The 20,714-nt window shown below is 39.6% G+C and overlaps 1 long non-coding RNA gene across 2 annotated transcripts in view; it reads right to left on the bottom strand.

Moving 5' to 3' along the window:
* Nucleotides 1–14,551, bottom strand: part of LOC112587400 — a 52,970-nt gene extending 38,419 nt beyond the window's left edge. Inside the window, exons 1-2 of one of the 2 annotated variants that reach the window (XR_006542305.1) lie at nt 14,188–14,551; nt 10,580–10,705 (exon numbers count right to left, since the gene is read on the bottom strand). This is a non-coding gene — a long non-coding RNA (uncharacterized LOC112587400). The remainder of the gene's footprint in view (nt 1–10,579; nt 10,706–14,187) is intronic. The other variant, XR_003111881.2, reaches the window with a different exon arrangement.
* Between the last annotated feature and the right edge of the window lie 6,163 nt (nt 14,552–20,714).

Genomic DNA, 20,714 nt, shown 5'->3' with positions numbered 1-20,714 from the left:
TGGTGGATTCAGTCTAGCTACAGCCTCTGGCACATAGCGTAAATGTCCTCATCTCAAGACAGGGAATTTCATCTTGGATGGAGACTAACTGTCATGGGAGATAAGCACATGCCTTTTGGATAATGACGTAATCTCCAGAGTTAGTGGAGATGGCAGGTTCTGGATTGGAGTATGTGTCTGTTTCTACTCATGGAGGTGATGTTTCTACTCATTGAAGATAATGAGCTTTTCCTCTAACTTGTTATAAACGTATACTGGAGCCTTTCTTTACTATTTTTTTCCTCAGTCTCTCATAAGAGTGTCTACAAAGAAATCAATTAGATTGGTACAGGGCCAGCTCATCACCTTTGTCATTGAGGTGATTTGTTAATAGAGACAGCGTCAATTTGTCACTAACTTCAGCATGATGTACTGTAAAGAGAATTGAACTGGACAGTACAAGGAGAAACATTTATTCCACGAATACATATTAACACCTACTCTGTCCCAAGTGCTGGGCTAGGTGCTAAAGATACAAAGGTGAGGGAATCCAATGTCACATTGCTGAGAGATTATTAGTGCAATATTTCTCAACTAGAATCCAAGGATTTTCAGAGATTGAAAGTTCCAGAAGAACTCCAGTTTTGTTTTTTGCTTTTGTTTCAATGTGTGTGTTAGTCTCTCTCTGTTGTGTCCAACTCTTTGTGACCCCATAAACTGTAACCCGCCAGGCTCCTCTGTCCATGGAATTCTCCAGGCAAGAATACTGGAGTGGGGAGCCATTTCCTTCTCCAAGGGATCTTCACAACCCAGAAATTAAACCCAGGTCTCCTGCATTGCAGGCAGATTCTTTACCATCTGAGTTACCAGTGAAGCCCCTTTGTTTCAATAATTAATTTTAATTGTCATTTACCTAATGTTTCAATGAACATGGAGATGCATGTGTCTTTTTGAATTCGTCTTTGTTTTCTTTGCATAAATGCCCGGAAGAGGAGTTGCTGCATCATATGACAGTTCTATTTGTAATTTTTAAAGGAACCTCCACACTGTTTTACACAGTAGCTGTACCAGTTCTAACCAACCGTGCACAAGAGTTCCCTTTCGTCCCCATCTTGCCAACACTTGTTAACTATTGTCATTGTGATAGCAGTCATTCTAACAGGTGTGAAGTGATAATTCATTGTGGTTTTGATTTGCATTTCCCTGATGATTAGTGACATTGAGTGTCTTTTCATGTATTGGTTGGCCATCTGTATGTCTTGTTTTGAAAAATGTCTATTCAAGTCCTCTGTCCATTTTAAACTCAGATTGTTTGTGCTTTATTTGCTGTTGAGCTTTATATATTTTGGATGTTAACCCCTTTATAAATTTTGGATTGCTAACCCCAGATATATGGTTTGTAAATATTTTCTCCCATTCTGTAGGTTGCCTTTTTCATTTTGTTGGGTATTTCTTTTGCTTTGCAGAAGCTTTTCAGTTTTATGGAGTCTCTTTTATTTATTTTTGCCTTTGTTGCCTGTGCTTTTAGTATCATATTAAAAAAAAAAATTGCCAAGATCTTTGTCAAAGAGATTTCCCCCACTACATTTTCTTCCAGATATTTTATGGTTTTAGGCCTTACATTTAGATCTTTAATCCACCTTGAGTTAATTTTTTAAAGTGCTGTAAGATAGGGGTATAATTTCATTTTTCTGCATGTGGCTGTCCAGTTTTCTGGGCCAAACATTTTTACAACAATAACTCAAATCTGAAAGATACATCGTAAAATTATAGATTAAGTTTCTTAATCTGATATCTAGCAATAGATGTAAGAATATGCCTATATGTTCTCAGAATCCTTGAGAAGTTTCCTTTTATTGGGGGTTTATATTTTAATCAAAGAAAAGCACTGACATAGGGACCTGAGTTTTTGTACCTGTCTCTAACTAGATGGTGTGTAGTCTTAGTTAAGACACTCATTTAGACACATTGACCTTAGAATCTTCCTCTTAAAATAAGGTGCCTGAATCAGGTGAGCTCTGAAGCTCTTCCAGTTTGAATAGTCTACGCCTCTCTGACTATCCCTCTAACTGGGTTGTAACCTGGATTTCTTTGTAATTTCTGGGTCAAAGGAAAGGGCACTAGGCAGACATAAGATCTATTCTAATTCTGCCTTTAAAAATGATTGGCAGGAAAATGGTGTTGGAATCACTTTTCTGTTTTGTGTTTTAGGTTTTCTATCTGAAACTTGAAAATGGTAACCTAAAAAAGTACTTGAAAATAAGTGGTAAAATATTCTTGAAAACTTTGGAATATAGCAGCAATGTTATTATGAAAATGAGCTCTGTAGTGATACTAAGTGAAGGACAGATTGTCATCTGCAAATTAATAGTCAGGATCATACAAATTATGCTGTAACAACAAACAACCCCAAAGATTTACTTGTTCTGTAAGTCAGTGCAAGTTGTACGGGATGGGATGAAGATCTGCTCATCATGATCACAAACTAGATATTGTAATTTAATCATTTCATTGGCTAACAGATCACATGGTTTTGCCTAAATTCACCGTGGGTGGAGGATAGCATTTCTACCTGGACCCAAAGAAGAATATCTTGAATATTTGTGAAATTATTATGATACTAGATCTTCACAAATACATCATTATTATGTTCATTTTAAAATTTGGAGATTAAAAGGCATATTATAATTCCAGATATTGATCTTTCTAAGATGCACAACAATGAACAAACTCAAGTTGATTTTGGATTTGACTGTACATATTTCTCAGAAGAGAGAGCTTTCCTGGAGAGGGTAAAGGAAGTGAAAGAGGATATTTGGCAGTTGCTGATTGGTGGATTGCCCCACCAATGGAAGAACTGGCAGGTGAGAATTCTTAGCAATGAGAATGTGCACAAGGAACAAAGCAAAATTAACTGAGGTTAAAGTTCATGGAGCATGAAAGAACACAAGCTGAATTGTGATCAACGAAACATGTGGCTTATATCAGAACTTTTTTATTTAGGATTCTGAAATGAAAGTCATGTTTGTGTTTAATATGGAATAATCCTAAGTGGGTCATGGGGAAGCAGGTTTGAAATGAAAGAAGTGTTGGAAGAGCTGTGACAAACAATAGGAAAGTCAATACAGAAATCTGTATTTCTATGTCTGGTCATACAAATTGGTTTCATCAGTAATGTACCCTCACATTTAGTACTTCTGTGAGATTGTCACTGCACACTTCACTATAACCCAGCAGGATAAATTAAAATTCTAAAAGAGAGGGATATTTTAATCAAAACATGTAATTAGTTGATTACCTGCTTTGTAGAGACAACAACTCTGCTGTAGTATGGTTTTCTGTCATTGGTATGGGTGGTAAGAGTTCTAAATAGAGTTGGCTTTATGGGTCCTTTGAACACAATCTTCTTAGCATGACATCATAACTTAGAGCAAAATATTATTAATTCCCAAGTCACTGGAAACATATATGCAGATATAAGTATGAAAGCATTTTCAAAATGCTAACTATAAACTTGAAAAAAATTGATAGGCTGTCCAGTGCTGGCTGACGAGTTTGTATTTATTCACATTTTAGATTATTTTTTGCTATTGTCCTTTATATTGGTGTGTCTAGAGAATTGGCAAGCATAGAAATAGAAGTGAAACCCCACAGAAGGGAAAGGATGGTATAGGTTGGTGCCCCCCAAATTTAAAAGGATGAAGGACCTAGGTGGAAAGAGGAGAACCGATTTCTTGTATGATAAGAATCTTCTGAAATGCCCATTCATGACTTGGAGGGAGCAAAAATTAGAAGAAAACAACTATCTTATTTAAAAAACAGTGTAGTAATACTTAAATTTCTAACAGTTATTGGGAATACAAGTAGAAATACACTTGGTGTGGAGAAAAAGCTCCTCAAAAACCTGACTCACAAGTCCTTACATGTCATTTATCATCATGTTTCCTCCATAAATCACTTTCGTGCTTGAGAGGTACAATATATGCATATATAATATTAATGCTAATAGCAACAACCATAGTAAGTTCCTGGTCCTGCCTGCACTAATGTCTCTCTTCTCCAGAGGCCACAGCAGTAAGAACTAGCAGCAGTGATTGGAAAGAATGTTCTCCAGCTCCTTCTCTAAGAGGAATATGGTCTTACGCTTCAGTTCCTGCTTTTGCCCATCTACAGAGTCATAGGTAGTAACCAAAATGTAGCTACTAATTATAGTTATGATCAAGATGGCCTCATGACATACTGTAATGGCAGAAAGCAAGTTAAGGGGAAGAAAAAGGCCCTGTGATGATAGAGAGGAGGACAGACGTTCATTGTTACTCTCCCACTTTCACTGGCTGCCACTCAAGAGCTTCTCATTATTTTATGATGCCTGAAATAGTTATGTCACCTGCATTGTTCATGGTCCTATCCCCATGGAAAAGGGTTCTCACATTTGATAAACCTATCATTCTTAGAGAGACAATGACATTATCAAGAAAAGGGATGAAGTGCTTGGGAGCTGGCCCGTTCTCACCTGGTGAGTACTCATGCCCACCCATATCTATCATTAAACCCTAGCAAAGGCTTGGACAGATGCAGAGTGACACTAGTTCCCGGCACCAGAGGGGCCAGGACAGTGACTCAGGGATAGGCCTTTCCCTCCGGGAGCCTGGCGAGCCTGTGGTTATTGTCTGTCAAATTCAAGACAAGAATTCAGGTTATTATATAACTTGTTTTCAAAACATCCTCGTGGGGTGGGGAGGTTGCAGCTCTTCCTGGCCCCTCTTGCCAGGGAAGCTCTGTAGCACCTATGGGTCTGGTCTATCTGTGGTGGGGCAGGCTGATCAGGTCGGCCCATCTTGTAGATCCTGTCCTGCACAGAATATTTTTGCTCTCTCCACTTTTGTTGTTTACTTAGCAAAAGGCACTCCACCCTCACTGCAAGTTTTGACACTCTCTCTGATACGCTGTATGGCTACTGTACCTTAACTTTCAATTACGTTCAATCCTATTATAATCATTTTCTTATAACAAATCCTCTTTAACACCTGGAAAGCTCAACTCCCATGAGTATAGTGTTAGACTGTCAAAATGAAAAAACAGAGGAATCCTTCTGGAATCGTAGTGGCTGTTGTGTGCATTTGAAAGTCAGATCAGCATAAGGGCCTAACACATGCTGCTTTCAACTCTGGTAGTGAAAGAGAAAGTTATTCTTAGCCACTCAAATATGTCTTGACCTATAAACCAGTGGCCTTATTCAGTGCTTCTGAATCAATGTGATCGGATGTTAAAATGCTTTCTCTGGGAAAGCATTTCTTTCAAGAGTGAGGTTCAGAATTCCTGATTATTACCATTATGATGATTAATGTAAGCAGAACTCTTCACTAATATAAGAACACACTGTGTGGGAAGGTTTCTGTTTGTTTGCATTATTTCTTTTCGTGCTTCTGGTGTAATGACTAAACCATGATCAAGTTTCAGATTTTATAGGCACATGGACGTGATTATTTTTGGCTAACATCTGTAAGTATAACTCAGAAGCCTGTTTGGTTATTCTGGTTATTTAGGTTTTATTTCACGTGGCTTGTTGCTACTTTGGGGTAACATCATTTTGAGGAACATCCTTAGGCTCAAAGTACAGAAGTGGATGCTGGAGAAAGTAACAGATTTTGTCAGTGGTGTCTTTTCAGTATGAGTCACGCCTGTTGATTCTACAGACTGACATTCTGAGTTTCATCCTGGGCAATGAGAGCCCTTTGTGGATTAGCTGGTGGGAGGATGCCTCTTCAGTCTATCAAGTCCCACCCCAACAATCTCAGGGAACAAAAATAAGACTGCTGTTGGCTCTGGTACCCTATATGGTCACCAGGTTCTTTGCTATAACCTGGGAGAGGTGAGAGTGTTCTGCTTTCCCAAAGTAGCTTTGGTTCAGGCCCATCTTTCCAGCTCAGGGTAATGTGAGCTGGAGTTGGTTGCTGAGGCTCTGGCAGCTGGCTTAACCTGTTTATATAAAGACGGAACACAGCCACTGATTAAGAGAGCCACCTCCTACTGGTTGGTTTTGGAGTGGAGCCCAGAATTTTCCATGGAGATAGCTTTTAAAAGTTAGGTCAGCATCTCAGTGAAAGATAAGGACACACAAGAAAGTCCTTGTGGGTTTCCCTGTCTTCAGAACCCGCACTGTTTATCAAGAGTTAGAATGGATATATTTGACCAATAAAATGCCTTGACTGGGTTTATCTCCATAAAAGGATCACTCTTCCTGAACGATCTTCTGGACTGAGGATTAAGTGGATCAGTATGAGCCAAGCTTAGCATTTAGCCACTTATGCATGGCCTTGACTCTTCGGAGTGGACAGGTCAGTGATAAGATCTAATTTGAAGCCAAGACTTTATATGGAGGATATTTTTAAATGGTAAGGACAATATTTTAATGATGAAAGACTATTGCTTCTAGGTTTAAACCAGGGAATAAGGTTAAGGGGAACAAAGGAGCATGGAAAGGAAGCTAAATGAGGGGACAAAGACCTGATGGAAGACTTCCATGGGAATTCAGTGGAGAAACTCTCTAGCTTCATTGGCCCCCTGGAGCTCACCACCCCCTCAGTCATCAAGCATACATGAAGAAATAGTATTCCTGAAAAACTGAGAAAAATGATCTAGGTCTTAGTGTGATTTGTGGATGCAAAGGAACCCTCATATTAGATTGGATTTTGAATCTACATTTCTATTTATTTAGCAGGCACAGACTATCCTTTAAGTTTTCTGTGTGGCTGGAAATAAAGACATGTGTGGTAATGCCAAAACACTCCTTGAATTGGAGTCTTTAGTAGCTGAAGTGTGTGAACTAAAATTGGTGATTGGAGGATATTCTTGCCCTCTAGTCTGCAACTTCCAGAGGTTAAAAAAAAGAACATCACACTTTCAAAAAAGGAAAAAAAGAGTCCTTTGCATAGATTATTATATAAATAAATCTTCTTAACAAGCACTGCAGTTCTTTTTTTTTTTTTTACAAAGCACAAAGAGTTATTGTGTGATTTATGTGAAAAGGTTATATAACTGTACTCTGTTACTTTAAATAGTATTTTTTATTTAAACTGCCAACTTCTTCATCACCAGCAAAGAAAAAAATGCATATTTGCAAAGCACAAAGGTAATTTTCAAGGACTGTAATTAGCTCATGATAACTCTATCTTTTGTGATGTCTTTGCTGCGGAACTAGAAAAGAAATGGGTTTTCATTGTTAAATCTAAACTGCGGCACCTGCAGTGTGTCAGGGAAGGAGGAAGTTTGAAGTATTACACTTGGCCAGGGGAAGATCATCGGTGAACTACGGTAACAGATCTTGCCATTTTCATTTGGCTTCATCTTTTCTTTTCACAAACATGGCAAGTGGAAAGCCTGTTTCTGTTCCCCAACTGACCCTTTATTCCCCAAATACTAAAAAATCTATTTAAAAAACAAACTGAATACATGATATGGAAGATGGAAACAAGAATGAAATTATAGTAAAAGAAGGTAGGAAAGCAAAAAAAAGTCTATATGTCTTAAAAATGGATCATAGGATAGAATGTTGGCAAGGAAAAGAAAATGAAAAATGGAAACAGCATTTCAGGAAGAGGATGCTAATTAATTGAATTCATTCCAGGAAATTGATTACTAGGAAAAATTTTGTTTCCACGAAAAATTCTACCTTCAGGGGAGATCAGAGCAGATGTGCAAACAAGGTGTGTGTGTGTGTGTGTGTGTGTGTGTGTGTGTGTGTGATGTCTCCAAGTGTATTTCTGCTGAGACAATGTTATGGAGGAATTGAAGAGGGCAGTCACAAAATTTTGCCCTGGTGAAGAACATATCCAAAGAAAACCTAGGAAGTTTCCTTCTTAGGAAAATAGGGTGTTGTAGGTGGTGTAACTCCCCGAATGTCTTAACTATACTAAGTTCTGGGATTTAAAAGAGGGATTTCTACTGAGGAGTAAACTCTAACTTGGTAGGCTGTGAGCTGGGATTCTCGAGTTTGTTTACCTCACAGGGGACTATAACCATATGAACAGTAGGAAAATCCATAAAGCACTTGAAGTCAAGGAATTGCAGTGTGGCAATCTGAGCGCTGGGTGTGTTCTCTATAGGACTGTGAGAACATTATCATCTGTTTGGTCACTGACATGGTTGCCCAGGTGGCAGTTTGGCAAATGACCAGCTTGAATAACAAGCATCTCTTGCAATGGACTGTGAAATACTCAGGCAGAATTGTTCTCAGACATCAGTGATCCTTCTCAGCTCAAATAGTAGATTTCCATTTTAATAGGAATATAAACAACTGGTATGAGGCTGAAAATAAATAAATACTTTCAGAGTTCAGGCAATGGATACCCACTTCTGGCAACTCTGCACATGGAGAAGTTGATTGATTTTTAAAGAGTGCCCTACAACTGTCAGGGAGAACTGGGACAGTAGCCAGATGTTTCAATATATTATGGACACCAATGTCAATACGTTTTGGACCTAGAGCTCAATTGTAAATTTGATTGTTATGTCTTTAAAAGTTAGTGGGAATATGGAGCCTCTATCAGGTGAAGTCTGCAGCATTTAGGACTTCATGAAATCTTGTCCGGAAAGGTGTCACATACCCTGCTTAACAGATCAAATAAGAGAGGACTGAATTAATTTCCTAGCCAGGAAGAAGGAAGTCAATTAAAAACATACAGTTGAAGAGTGATCAATTTCCTTCACACTAGAACCCAAAGGAAGTGTTTTGAAATGTGTATTTAAACTAAAAAGTAGTACATAACAAGGAGGAAAAGAAAAGTTAAACTGTGAAGGGTAATAAGTCCAAGGTAACAGCAATAGTTTATACACGAACAGGTGCAGCCTTTTCTAAGTTCACACCCACCCTCTCTGGCTTTGACATGTGGTGGGAAATCTCTCCAAACAAGAGCTGATATTTTCTCCAAGACTTAAAGGCTATCTTAGACTTCTAGCAATGGTTGATGAGTAATATAAATCCCTCCATGTGCTCAGAATGGGGATCAGGGCTTCTTCTCCAGTGGCTGAGTGGTAAAGAATCTGCCTGCAGTGCAGGAGACATAGGAGATGTGAGTTCGATCCCTGGTTAGCAAGATCCCCTGGAGGAGGGCATGACAACCCACTCTAGTATTCTTACCTGGAAAATTCCACGGACAGAGGAACTTGGCAGGCTATGGTCCATAGGGTCACAAAAAGTCGGACATGACCAAAGCGACTGAGCACATACACATGTAGACAGAAGGTAGCCAAGATGATACTATTATCCATTATGCTGAACACAAGATGTTTCTCTTTAAACTTAGAGGAAAAATGCAGAGGCAAACAGTCTTTCAAATGAATAGTGTGTCTAGTTTGATGCAGGCTGGGTCACTTGGAGAGACATCTCTTTCTTTTTGTCTTCTGTGGACTCCATTTAGACCTTAAACAATTAGCTCTCTTTAAGGTTTTTTTTTTTCTTCCCCAAGTCACCTGCTCTAGAAATTTCAGCATTTTGTATTTTTAGATGCTGAGGTCAGGGCAAGTGCAAAATGATGACACTTTCGGCCTTTACAAGCAATTCGTTTTGACTTTAGCAGGACACAACAGAATAAAAAAAGTTGCCGTATTCCATTTTAACCCCTTAGGGTCAGAAGCACCATGTGTCAGTACCAGTGTGTTCTTGGCAGTTAACCCCATTAGAGTGAATCCCATTTAGGAAGACAAGTGCTCCCTGTCATGAAAACCCTCAAGGTCCCACAAGCTATACAATTAGGCACATTTATTTTCCTGATCTGCTGTGATTCAATTGTAACTGTGAAAGTAAGGCAAAGAAGCCACTTGCTGATTTGATTCTGTTTTTTTCCTGACAGTTCTAAATTGAGTGTTCTGTGAACAGTTGAGCTTTCTACAGTATTTTCTCTTTTAAGGAGAGGAAGTGTGTGTTCTGTTGGAGGACAGAACCTCCTGTCTTCTCAATTACACTCCAATCCAGTCCAAGCCTCTTAGAATAAATCACATATGAAAGGAAAGGAGGATAACTTGAGAGAAAGAATGGAAAAGCATACCGAACTGCATAAACATTTAAACTTTCAAATAAAGATGGACCATTCCTCACTTGTGGTCACCCCTTATTTATGAGCAGCTGGGTGTCCAGATAAACTACCCCTCTTTGCTCTCTCCTCCATCATCAGGGAGGGCTCACCCTGACATCCCTCATCTAAAGCCTGAGAATGAGCCCTCCTGACTGCACTGCATTCATTTATTCATGCATTCACTTGATACATATTTAGTGAATATCTACTATGTGCCATGCACTAGAGAAGGCATTAAGGACATGATGGATAAAGAAATAGGTCCTGGAAATAGCCCTTCAGGAGCTCCCAGTCTAGACTCAAGAGGGAAAAATAGCCTGTAATCAAACAATTACATGAATAGATGTAAAATAACAGCTCTGAAAAATGCAATGAGGGAAAGTACATGATGCTACGAGTACAGGAAACAGGAGAAATTGAACCTCATCCAGGGGTTCAAGGAGGATTTTCTTGAGGAAGGGATAAAAGCCGAAATGTGAAGCTTGAATCAGTGTTAATTTGCCCCAGAAGGAAGTGAAGAAACTTACAACATGCTTGAAAATCCGAGATGGGATGGGGCGTGGGATTGATAGAAGGCCAGTGTGGCTGGGGCTGCCTGGTGACAGCTGAGACAGGAGAGGGGCCAGATGAGTCTTGAGTAGGAGTCTTTACCTCTGAAAGAACCAAGTTTTATCACAGTGCTGGTTGGTGGTGAGAAAGGGGGTCATTTGCCAGCTGCTTGATAGGTGGTATTAAAGGGGGAGGGCACGTCTCCTCTCATTCTCACTGTTTTCCCCACCACGGTACCTTTTCCTTAGCATCTTCCAGATGCCCCATTTCTGCCTCTCACCTGCCCTCTCACCCACTCCTCACTCTAGAGCTCCTGCCACCTCTTCATCTGGGTCTCTGTTTCTCCCCATCTTAACTGTTTAAGGCCCCTCTTGGGCCTTTTGCCTTCTTGGCTTAAAGCCGCAAAACCCCCATGTAGTTAAGGCAGGCAGGAATACTCCAGATTAGAACTTTGCATGTACTTCTGCTCAGAAACAGAGGCACACACAGTCCCAAGGGTCTATGGGATGGATGACATTGGTATGGGAAAGCTACTCTCAGAGCCTAGCATCATGGGATGCTGTTTCTATGGGAAAAGATTATTTTAACCAACAACTTATAAGTAAACTCCTGAAGTCAAATGCATTTTCTCATTAGAGACTGCCTGACTATAAAGAAGTCTTTGTGTGGTAGGTACCTTGTGATATCGGCCCCACTTGTTTTTTATCTTGCATATTGAATTAATGAACAGTTGGTTAGAGAACTCTTTAGCCCCAGTGATAGGCTGTTTTGTTACAATTTTGGCAAGGAGCTGGTTAGATCAATGATTTAAATGCTAGTTTTGATAAAGTGGCCAGATTTGAAAAAAAAATTAAATCCAAGTGCTGAATGGATATTAAATCATGGTGGACCTTTTGCAGTTACCAAATATGCAAATGCTTGTGCTTGCCTTATGGCTATTCTTCTTGTCCATATTTCACATTTATCACTTGTCATTTTAGCTAGGTTCACACATTTTTTTTTCCCCAATGAGGGATTTTTTAAAATAATCCCATTCTCTGTCTTCCCATATTGGGAATAGAGAGGGATCTTCTTGGGTGGATTACTCAACAAGTATTATATTACATGCTAAACACTCAAGACCCTATGCCACCACATGGAAGACAGATACAGTCCCCATTCTTATGGGTCATACAGTCTATAGCAGTGCTGTCCAGTAGAACTTTCTATGATGGTGGAAATATTCTACATTGTCCAATGTAGCAGCAACCAGCCACGTGTGGCTAGTGAACACTTAAAAAGTGGCCAGTGTAACTGAAGATCTCAATTTTTAGGTTGATTTCATTTTAATTATTTGAAATTGAAATTTCATGTGTAGCTACTGTTTTGGATTTTCCTGGTGGCTCACTGGTAAAGAACCCACCTGCCAATGCAGGAGACGTGGGTTCACTCCCTTGCTCAGGAAGATCCCATGGAGAAGGATATGGCTACCCACTCCAGTATTCTTGCCTGGGAAATCCCACGGACAGAGGAGCCTGGCAGGCTACAGTCCATGGGGTTGCAAAAGAATTGAACATGACTTAGTGACTAAACAACAACAGCCACTGTATTGGATAGTACATGTCTAGGGGTACAGAGAATGTCTAGTAAGACATCAGGAAGGCAGATTGGTAGAGCCTGGAAAAATAATGAATGACTTACATATTGTAGAACTAAAAAAAGAAGCAACTGACTTCCAGATTATTGCCATTTTAAGTAGGAGATATGTGCAGTAGATGGCATTCATACAATCTTCTAGGGACAGAAGTTAAAAAGTCTTAATAAAGCTCAAATCCACTAAAAAAGATGTCTGACCATTCACTGGCTCTTCTGTGCTCCTACCTACTACCTTCCCCTTAGAAGAGACCCTGTGAAGATTTCTAATACCAAATACACAAGCGCTTTTGAGCTTTTTGGAAGTCATAGGAGACCCTTACACTATCATTGCGCTAGAAATTATTACTTAACCAAGCTGCATAACAGGAAAGAAGTTGAGCTTTTAAGGATAAATGGGTCATGCAATGTTTTAAATCACTGTTGAAAAAAAATCTAGCATAAAATGTTATGTTCTGGAAGAAGATCACCCATTTTAGAAATAAGTTCAGAGGAACTCTCTGGCTAGAACAGTTTGTATCAGACAGAGTTGTTTGAAAGTTGTATGTTGTGTTACTGGTAGCAACAGATTTCAGAGATGTTTTGCAGTTAAGATACCTGGCTTGCAGCTGCTAATCAAAGACAGAATTAAGAAAAAGAGGGAAAGCTTCCTCCTATACTCTGAAAAGAACAATGCCAGGAGAAAGCTTTCTTAAATTGGAAATAGTTGGAGGGGCAGGGTTAGTCTGCAGAAATAGAGGGATGATGTAAATGTCAGCAATCAACTCTGTTTCATTCATGTGGGGACAGACAGTTCTAGACAGAGCAGAGCCCTGCAGCTAGGGCACAGGCCAGAAAGGAAATGAAAGCTGTGTTTTCTAATTGTTTCTAGAAAGCTAAGAAGGGAAAAGAGACCACATACAGGTAGAGAGAGAGGTGCACCTGGGGTTAGACCTAGGTGGATTCTGACTTTAAGGCAGTGGATACAGCATGGATTTAAAAAGCAGACTAATCAAGTCTGGGGTGAAGACTAAGTTTAGATTAAATGGTGATAAATAGATACAGATTTCTTATGAAAAATTTAACTTTATGCTATTTAAAAGTTGTTCAAAATGCACTTTACCATATAGATATATAAAGTTTCCTTGAATTTGGCCCATTTGTGTCCATCATAGAAATCTCAGTTAAAAAACATCATCTTGCCTTCCACCTGGTGACAGTCTACTTCAAATATATTTCCCTGAGCCCTTTTATCAACCTCTTAATCAGTCCTCTTATCACTAGAATACAGGCGATAACATCTATCTATGCTGGCTTCACAGAAGTGACAATTCAACAAGATAACAAGTGCAAAACACTTGGGAAATTCTAGAACATATGCAAATAATAAGCACTTCAATTATTATTTGAATGGCAAATGGTTGCCTTGAAAGTTAAATCTGTATGCTTACACATGAAGAGTGATTGCAGCAAATGTTGAGATTTACTCTCCCTACCAGCAAGCTGAAAGGATGTGGGCAGTGGAGAAGAGCAGAGCATGTGTGTTCTCCAGGGTACAAGTTTGCTCAGTTGCTGGATTTCTAAGTATTTCAGGTCCTGGGCCTATAATAGGAAAGGCTGGAATAGGAACATTAAAGGAAGCCCCATTTTTTTCTACCCACTATAACAGAAATCTAAAATATATATGTGGTTTTAATTACGGTGCAACCTTCTTTCTACGTGTGCATCTTGTGAGTTCCAGACACATGTATAATTTCATCTGTTCACCAAGTATGTCTAACCACCATAGAAAGTGAGCTAGCAAAAATTACCCCTGCTCTTTGAGTCATAAGATAAGAGTCAGGCTGGCCTCTGGTTATAAGGCTTTGAATCATTTACTTACCTTTCCCGGGAACAGTATTCTCAGCTTGAAAAGGGTGTCTATCTGAGGTCTAGGATTTGAATATCTGAGATTAAGGGCACAGAAAGAACTTACTTTAAGAGGGTTTACTCAAACTGGAACTGGGCTGGATTCATCAATGCAGTTTCAGATTATTCCTCTTTCTTGTAGTCATTGTATGTTTCAGGGAAGGCACTCAAAGAAAGAAGTCCTGCGGAAGCCCAGTGAGCATCATATGCATGTAAGGGGCCCTGGACCCAGAGATCTCAAAGGAAATTTGCTTGAATGGAGAGGAACAAACTCACATTTATTAAGTGCCAGCAATATGCAGGAACTCTACCAGTCCCTTTATATGTTATCATTTTTGTCCAATTAAAAGGAGTAGGAAGAGTTGAATTCTGTCTTTGTTTATGCAATTTGGCTATAAAGTAAAGTAAAATTCTGCCAGTGAATCCAATTTCCCATTGGCTTTCACGTTGCCTTAGACACCATCCCTATTGTGGTGGCTGCTCTGGTGATGTCTTCTGGAAGTTTCACTTTTCACATGCTTAACTATCATAGCAAGTTTGTGTCATCTCAGTTATAATCAGGCTTACCTGAAGGGATGTTGGCATCATCAGTTTTGTTCCAAATACATATTTCCCCCCTAAATATGTTGGAATTAAATAGTGCCATTGTTTCCAGAGCCAAATCCAAGATGACCACATTTGTATTCTAAGTCTTCAGATCTCAATTTCTTAATTCCAACCACTGGATCCTTGCTTTTTTTGAGTTTCCATAAGGAGGGAGACTCAAAGCCTAAGGAAGAAATAGGAGCCCAGCAAGTAGTCAGGCTGGATCCAAGTAGCCACCAAAATCCAAAGCAACACAGAGGCTGTCCTTGTGGGCTTGTTTTTTCTTTTCCCAAATTCACTAGAATACTTTTTTTTTCTTTTTTTCTTTTCTTTTGTTTTTTTTTTTTACTATTTCAGCCAGTAAGGACAGGTTCTCCTCATCCACATTCGAACACATCCTCATCGAACATTACTGAGAAGACCGATAAGAGGAAAAAGCATCTACTGATGGGTTCTCAGAAAGAAAGTGTTGGACTTAACTTCAGGGCAATACTGCTGTCAGTACCACAGGCCCAGCTGACAGCGAGGTTGCCAGGCGCCACTGGCCCTGCCAAGAGTGGGGGTGAAACGAACCAGCCATGTGGTTTGTATTACCATTTTTCAGCTTTTTAAGGTTGAGAGAGGAGAACGTCACCAGTGATAATTCCGTTTGGAATGAATACATTTTCAATGCAGTGTTTGGTAATTGCTGATTTGTTTTAAATTTTAAAGTCCATAGTCACGTTTTACGATGTGGACAAGATAAAGCATAGGATATGTCAAGATCCTACTCTATGCAAATAACAAAGTCTCTGGCCAAATCCTCTTTAAAAAAAAACACGAAAGAAAGAAAAAAAATCTCTCCAGCATTTCTAAGCTGCTACTTACAGCCTTTATAAAGATAGCACAGGAAAAAGAAACCAAAGCCAAACAATGAGCTAAATTCTGCCTTCCGTTTACTTACACCATCTTCTTCAAAGTCAGGGTAGATTTTCCTTTTTTTTTTAATGTCTCAAGTCAGAACTTGCCACAAACTAATCAATTTGTGGAAGCTTACATTAAATCATCAAATGTGATTTGTTTAATTTGCCATTTAGGATCTAAATCTTTTAGTTTCAAAGGAGATAGCGCAGTCTGGGATTATTCGCACTTTGAATTCTCCTGGGTATTCTTGGAACTATTCTTCTCAGAAAGTCTGAAACATATATTGGAACAAATGAATCAACTCACAGACGAATATGCAAAGTCATAGGTTTACTTGCAATGAGTTTAAAAAAATACCTTATGAATTAAGTCCTTCCTTGAAGAAGCACATCCCCTGCCCTGTCATCTGAGCACATCCAGGTCCCGATAGCTTTGCTGCCAATCTTGTCCCTTAAAGAAATACATTAAAAAACCCTCATACTTTACAAAAATCAATTTAGCAGAATTCAGTTGCCTTTAGGATGCTATTGCCTTCTTATAGCATTTTAAGAATTCTGAGAAATCCACTAATACATGGCACTCCTGGAAGCAAGGTTATAAAGCAAGGTTATAAACCTTCCTGTCAGAGGTTATAAAGCAGCAGAAACCAGAAAGAATCTATAGCTGGTGCAGTTATATATTTCTGCAAAGACATTCCAACAAAGAAAAAATATAACTTGTCAATCATGGTGACTTGGTCTAAACAAAATGCAATTTTACTTAAAGAGACACTGTCAAACATAGTCTTTTGGCCTCCAAAATTATGCTTCGCAAAACACTAAATTAGTTTTGTCAAAACATAACCTTGGTTCTCAAAACATTGTCAGAACTTTCAGAGTTCAATAAAAGAAGGTAGCATTTGTGGTTTTGGTGGACATTGTCCTCTATATTTATTCTACATAGCATCCATCAAGCCGTCCATCTGTCTGTCCATTCATTTATGCAACAAGTGTTATTGAATTCTTATTATGTGCCAGGCACTGTGCTGGACCCTGGATACAAGGATGAAAAGACACATCCATATCCTCAAGGCTGGTTAGTCCTAGTGAGGAGACAGACATGAATAAGTAAATTTGTTATAGTCAATTAAAATAACCAGTGTAATGGAAAGGCAGAGCAGACAGAAAGCAAGTCTTATAATGCTATATAAATTCAGGCAACTCAATGAGCTAAACGGAAGACAGACCATTCTTTTTGGATATCCATTACTATTCATGGAAGACCTAGCATCTGAAATCACCTTATTCTTTCTTACCACTGATGACATGACCACAGGGGACATGCCATCATAGGGATATACATATAAAGTATTCCAATCCAGATTTCTTAGAAGAGGGAGCTTTCCTAGGGAGGGTGAAGGAAAAGAAGGAGGAAATTTGGCAATTGTTGATTGGTGGGTTGTCTCCACTAGCGATATCCACATATTTTTCTCCCCTTTCAAGGAAACATGAAAGTGAAGTCGCTCAGTCGTGTCCGACCCATGAACTGTAGCCTACCAGGATCCTCCGTCCATGGGATTTTTCAGGCAAGAATACTGGAGCGGGTTGCCACTTCCTTCTCCAGGGGATCTTCCCGGCCCAGGGATCGAACCTGGGTCTCCCACATTGTAGGCAGACACTTTACCATCTGAGCCACCAGGGAAGAAAAGTAAATCAGTAAGAATGACCTTATTGCATGGATAATCTAAATCAGAATCTAATTTACTTATAAGTAAATATTTTGAAAACTCTTATACTTAGTTACAACTTACACATGATCAGTTTCAAATAAATTGTGACTCTTGGGTGGTTTCACTGCAGTTGACAATGACTTATTCCAAACGCTTGACAAAAACATTCTCAAAGAGTTTATGTTCTTCCAAGGTTAGTTTTTTTTTTTTTTTTTTTTTAATGCATCACTTCAGGAACAAATTATAGAAAATAAATTTGATTTTATAATTTCATTTTTGATAACTCTGTGTCATCTGTCACATAAACTGTGACCAGCAGAACAGACCTTCCTACTTTCTCAACAATTAAGAATGAGAAAGTATGGCTGGGGTCAACATTTATTTATGGCTGGGGAAGTGCCCTTTCTGCTACACAGTGCTTTAGCAAAACCCCAAAGGGGAATTCAGAAGGCAAACCTGATGGTCCTAGGGCAAGTCTTCTGAAGGCCTTTGAGTTCCAAGAGAACATGTCAAAAGGGTAAATCTGAGTAATTTACCCCTTATGCTGGGGGCGGTGGTGGTTGATGGAATATATTGCTTATTCTAGAATCTGTAAGCCTAGGTGGCATAAAAGTTAGAGGGTATACTGGAGAAGGAAATGGCAACCCACTCCAGTATTCTTCCCTGGAAGATCCCACGGAGAGAGGAGTCTGGTAGGCTACAGTCCTTGGGGTTGCAAAGAGTCAGACATGACTGAGCTACTGAGCAGGCAAGCACATACTGGACAAGGCAATATTCCCTCTGTGTCATAGGTTAAAAGGGTGTGTCTGCACACAGAACAGAACACACTGTTGCAAAACCAACTAATGATTTAGAATTGTTCATTTTGATCTTTGCACAACCCACTTGATGACAATCAACTGAGAGGACAGTTTACTGATCTTTTTCAGGCACTAAGAATGCAAATTAAAAATCCTAGATCAGTGGTATCTTGGTCCGCTCCTTTCAGGCACTGCGATGCCACTGATATTTCTGCTAAACAGATGAACTGTACTAAAGCTGTCAAGAGGCTCAACTGTTTACTAAATTAAAGGCAGGGAATGAATTTATTGTGAATGTCTTTAAATGTGATTCTTTAAATCTCCTTTGCATCTATCTCAGACCTTGTCACTGATTGTTGTTTGAGGTTGCTTCTTGTCCTCTTGACACCAGGTTGTCAGGGAGTGCTCAGGGGTTCCACCCATGTCCACACTCAGACCTGAGTAAGTATCCGTAAATATTTTGGAGCCCACATGTGTTCCTAATGCACACTGCAATACTTTTCTTGGCTAATTCATATGGGGAAATCCATAATCGATATCTATTCATTAATATATATATATATATATTTCAAGTTAAGAAAGCAACTCACAAACGGAATCTTCCTGGTTAAGTGCATATACCTATGAGAATTAGTCCACCAATGGACAGTGAATGCTACCATCCATTATTGCCTCAGTGGAGCCCAGTGAAGACATCTGGACACTGGAGGCTATACACTGTCTCCCTGTTCCTTGACTTTTCCCCCTCAGATGGATACCCCCACATGGAAGTTAGCTCTGCCATGGGTACTTCTGTTTCTACCCTGCAGTTTGAAAGCTATATCCCTTTTTTATTTCTTAGCTCAGATCCCTTTGGATTAGGAGACCTGCCGAGCATTGATCTGAATCAGCCTCATCACGCTCTCTTCTATCCTCTCCTCTCCTCCAGCCCTACATTTATTCTGGGCTCTTATCTGGCCTTTCTTCTGTCTTGGGACTTCCCCCCTTACCAGCTCATTTCCTCTACCTCTGTCTCCCTTCAGTGCCTTTGTGCACCATAGGATTTACTGCTGAGCATAAGCATCTTGGTGTGAATTATTTTATTTGACTCTTTGTTGATTGCTAATACAGACAAACAGGGACAACTGAGATCCGGGTTCTGGAAACTTGTAAAGTGAAGCAAATTAGAGACACCAAGGGAACATTTCATGCAAAGATGGGCTCGATAAAGGACAGAAATGGTATGGACCTAACAGAAGCAGAAGATATTAAGAAGAAGTGGCAAGAATACACAGAAGAACTGTACAAAAAAGATCTTCATGACCAAGATAATCACAATGGTATGATCACTCACCTAGAGCCAGACATCCTGGAATGTGAAGTCAAATGGGCCTTAGAAAGCATAACTATGAACAAAGCTAGTGGAGGTGATGGAATTCCAATTGAGCTCTTTCAAATCCTGAAAGATGATGCTGTGAAAGTGCTACACTCAATATGCCAGCAAATTTGGAAAACTCAGCAGTGGTCACAGGACTGGAAAAGGTCAGTTTTCATTCTAATCCCTAAGAAAGGCAATGTCAAAGAATGCTCAAACTACCGCACAATTGCACTCATCTCACATGCTAGTAAAGTAATGCTCAAAATTCTCCAAGCCAGGCTTCAGCAGTACGTGAACCGTGAACTTCCAGATGTTCAAGCTGGTTTTAGAAAAGGCAGAGGAACCAGAGATCAAGTTGCCAACATCCGCTGGATCATGGAAAAAGCAAGAGAGTTTCAGAAAAACATCTATTTCTGCTTTATTGACTATGCCAAAGCCTTTGACTGTGTGGATCACAATAAGTTGTGGAAAATTCTGAAAGAGATGGGAATACCAGACCACCTGACCTGCCTCTTGAGAAATCTGTATGCAGGTCAGGAAGCAACAGTTAGAACTGGAAATGGAACAACAGAGTGGTTCCAAATAGTAAAAGGAGTATGTCAAGGCTGTATACTGTCACCCTGCTTATTTAACTTCTATGCAGAGTACATCATGAGAAACACCGGGCTGGAAGAAGCACAAGCTGGAATCAAGATTGCCGGCAGAAATATCAATAAGCTCAGATATGCAGATGACACCACCCTTATGGCAGAAAGTGAAGAGGAACTAAAAACCCTCTTGATGAAAGTGAAAGAGGAGAGTCAGAAAGTTGGCTTAAAGCTCAACATTCAGAAAACAAAGATCATGGCATCTGGCCCCATCATTTCATGGGAAATAGATGGGGAAACAGTGGAAACAGTGTCAGACTTTATTTTTCTGGGCTCCAAAATCACTGCAGATGGTGACTTCAGCCATGAAATTAAAAGACACTTACTCCTTGGAAGAAAAGTTATGACCAACCTAGATAGCATACTGAAAAGCAGAGATATTACTTTGCCAAAAAATGTCCGTCTAGTCAAGGCTATGGTTTTTCCTGTGGTCATGTGTGGATGTGAGAGTTGGACTGTGAAGAAAGCTGAGCGCCGAAGAATTGATGCTTTTGAACTGTGGTGTTGGAGAAGACTCTTGAGAGTCCCTTGGACTGCAAGGAGATCCAACCAGTCCATTCTAAAGGAGATCAGCCCTGGGTGTTCTTTGAAAAG

The sequence above is a fragment of the Bubalus bubalis genome, chromosome 10, assembly GCF_019923935.1.
Source record: "Bubalus bubalis isolate 160015118507 breed Murrah chromosome 10, NDDB_SH_1, whole genome shotgun sequence".
Classification (NCBI taxonomy): Eukaryota; Metazoa; Chordata; class Mammalia; order Artiodactyla; family Bovidae; genus Bubalus; species Bubalus bubalis.
The sequence above is the reverse complement of the archived record's forward strand: the minus strand, read 5'-3'. Positions and strand labels throughout refer to the sequence as shown.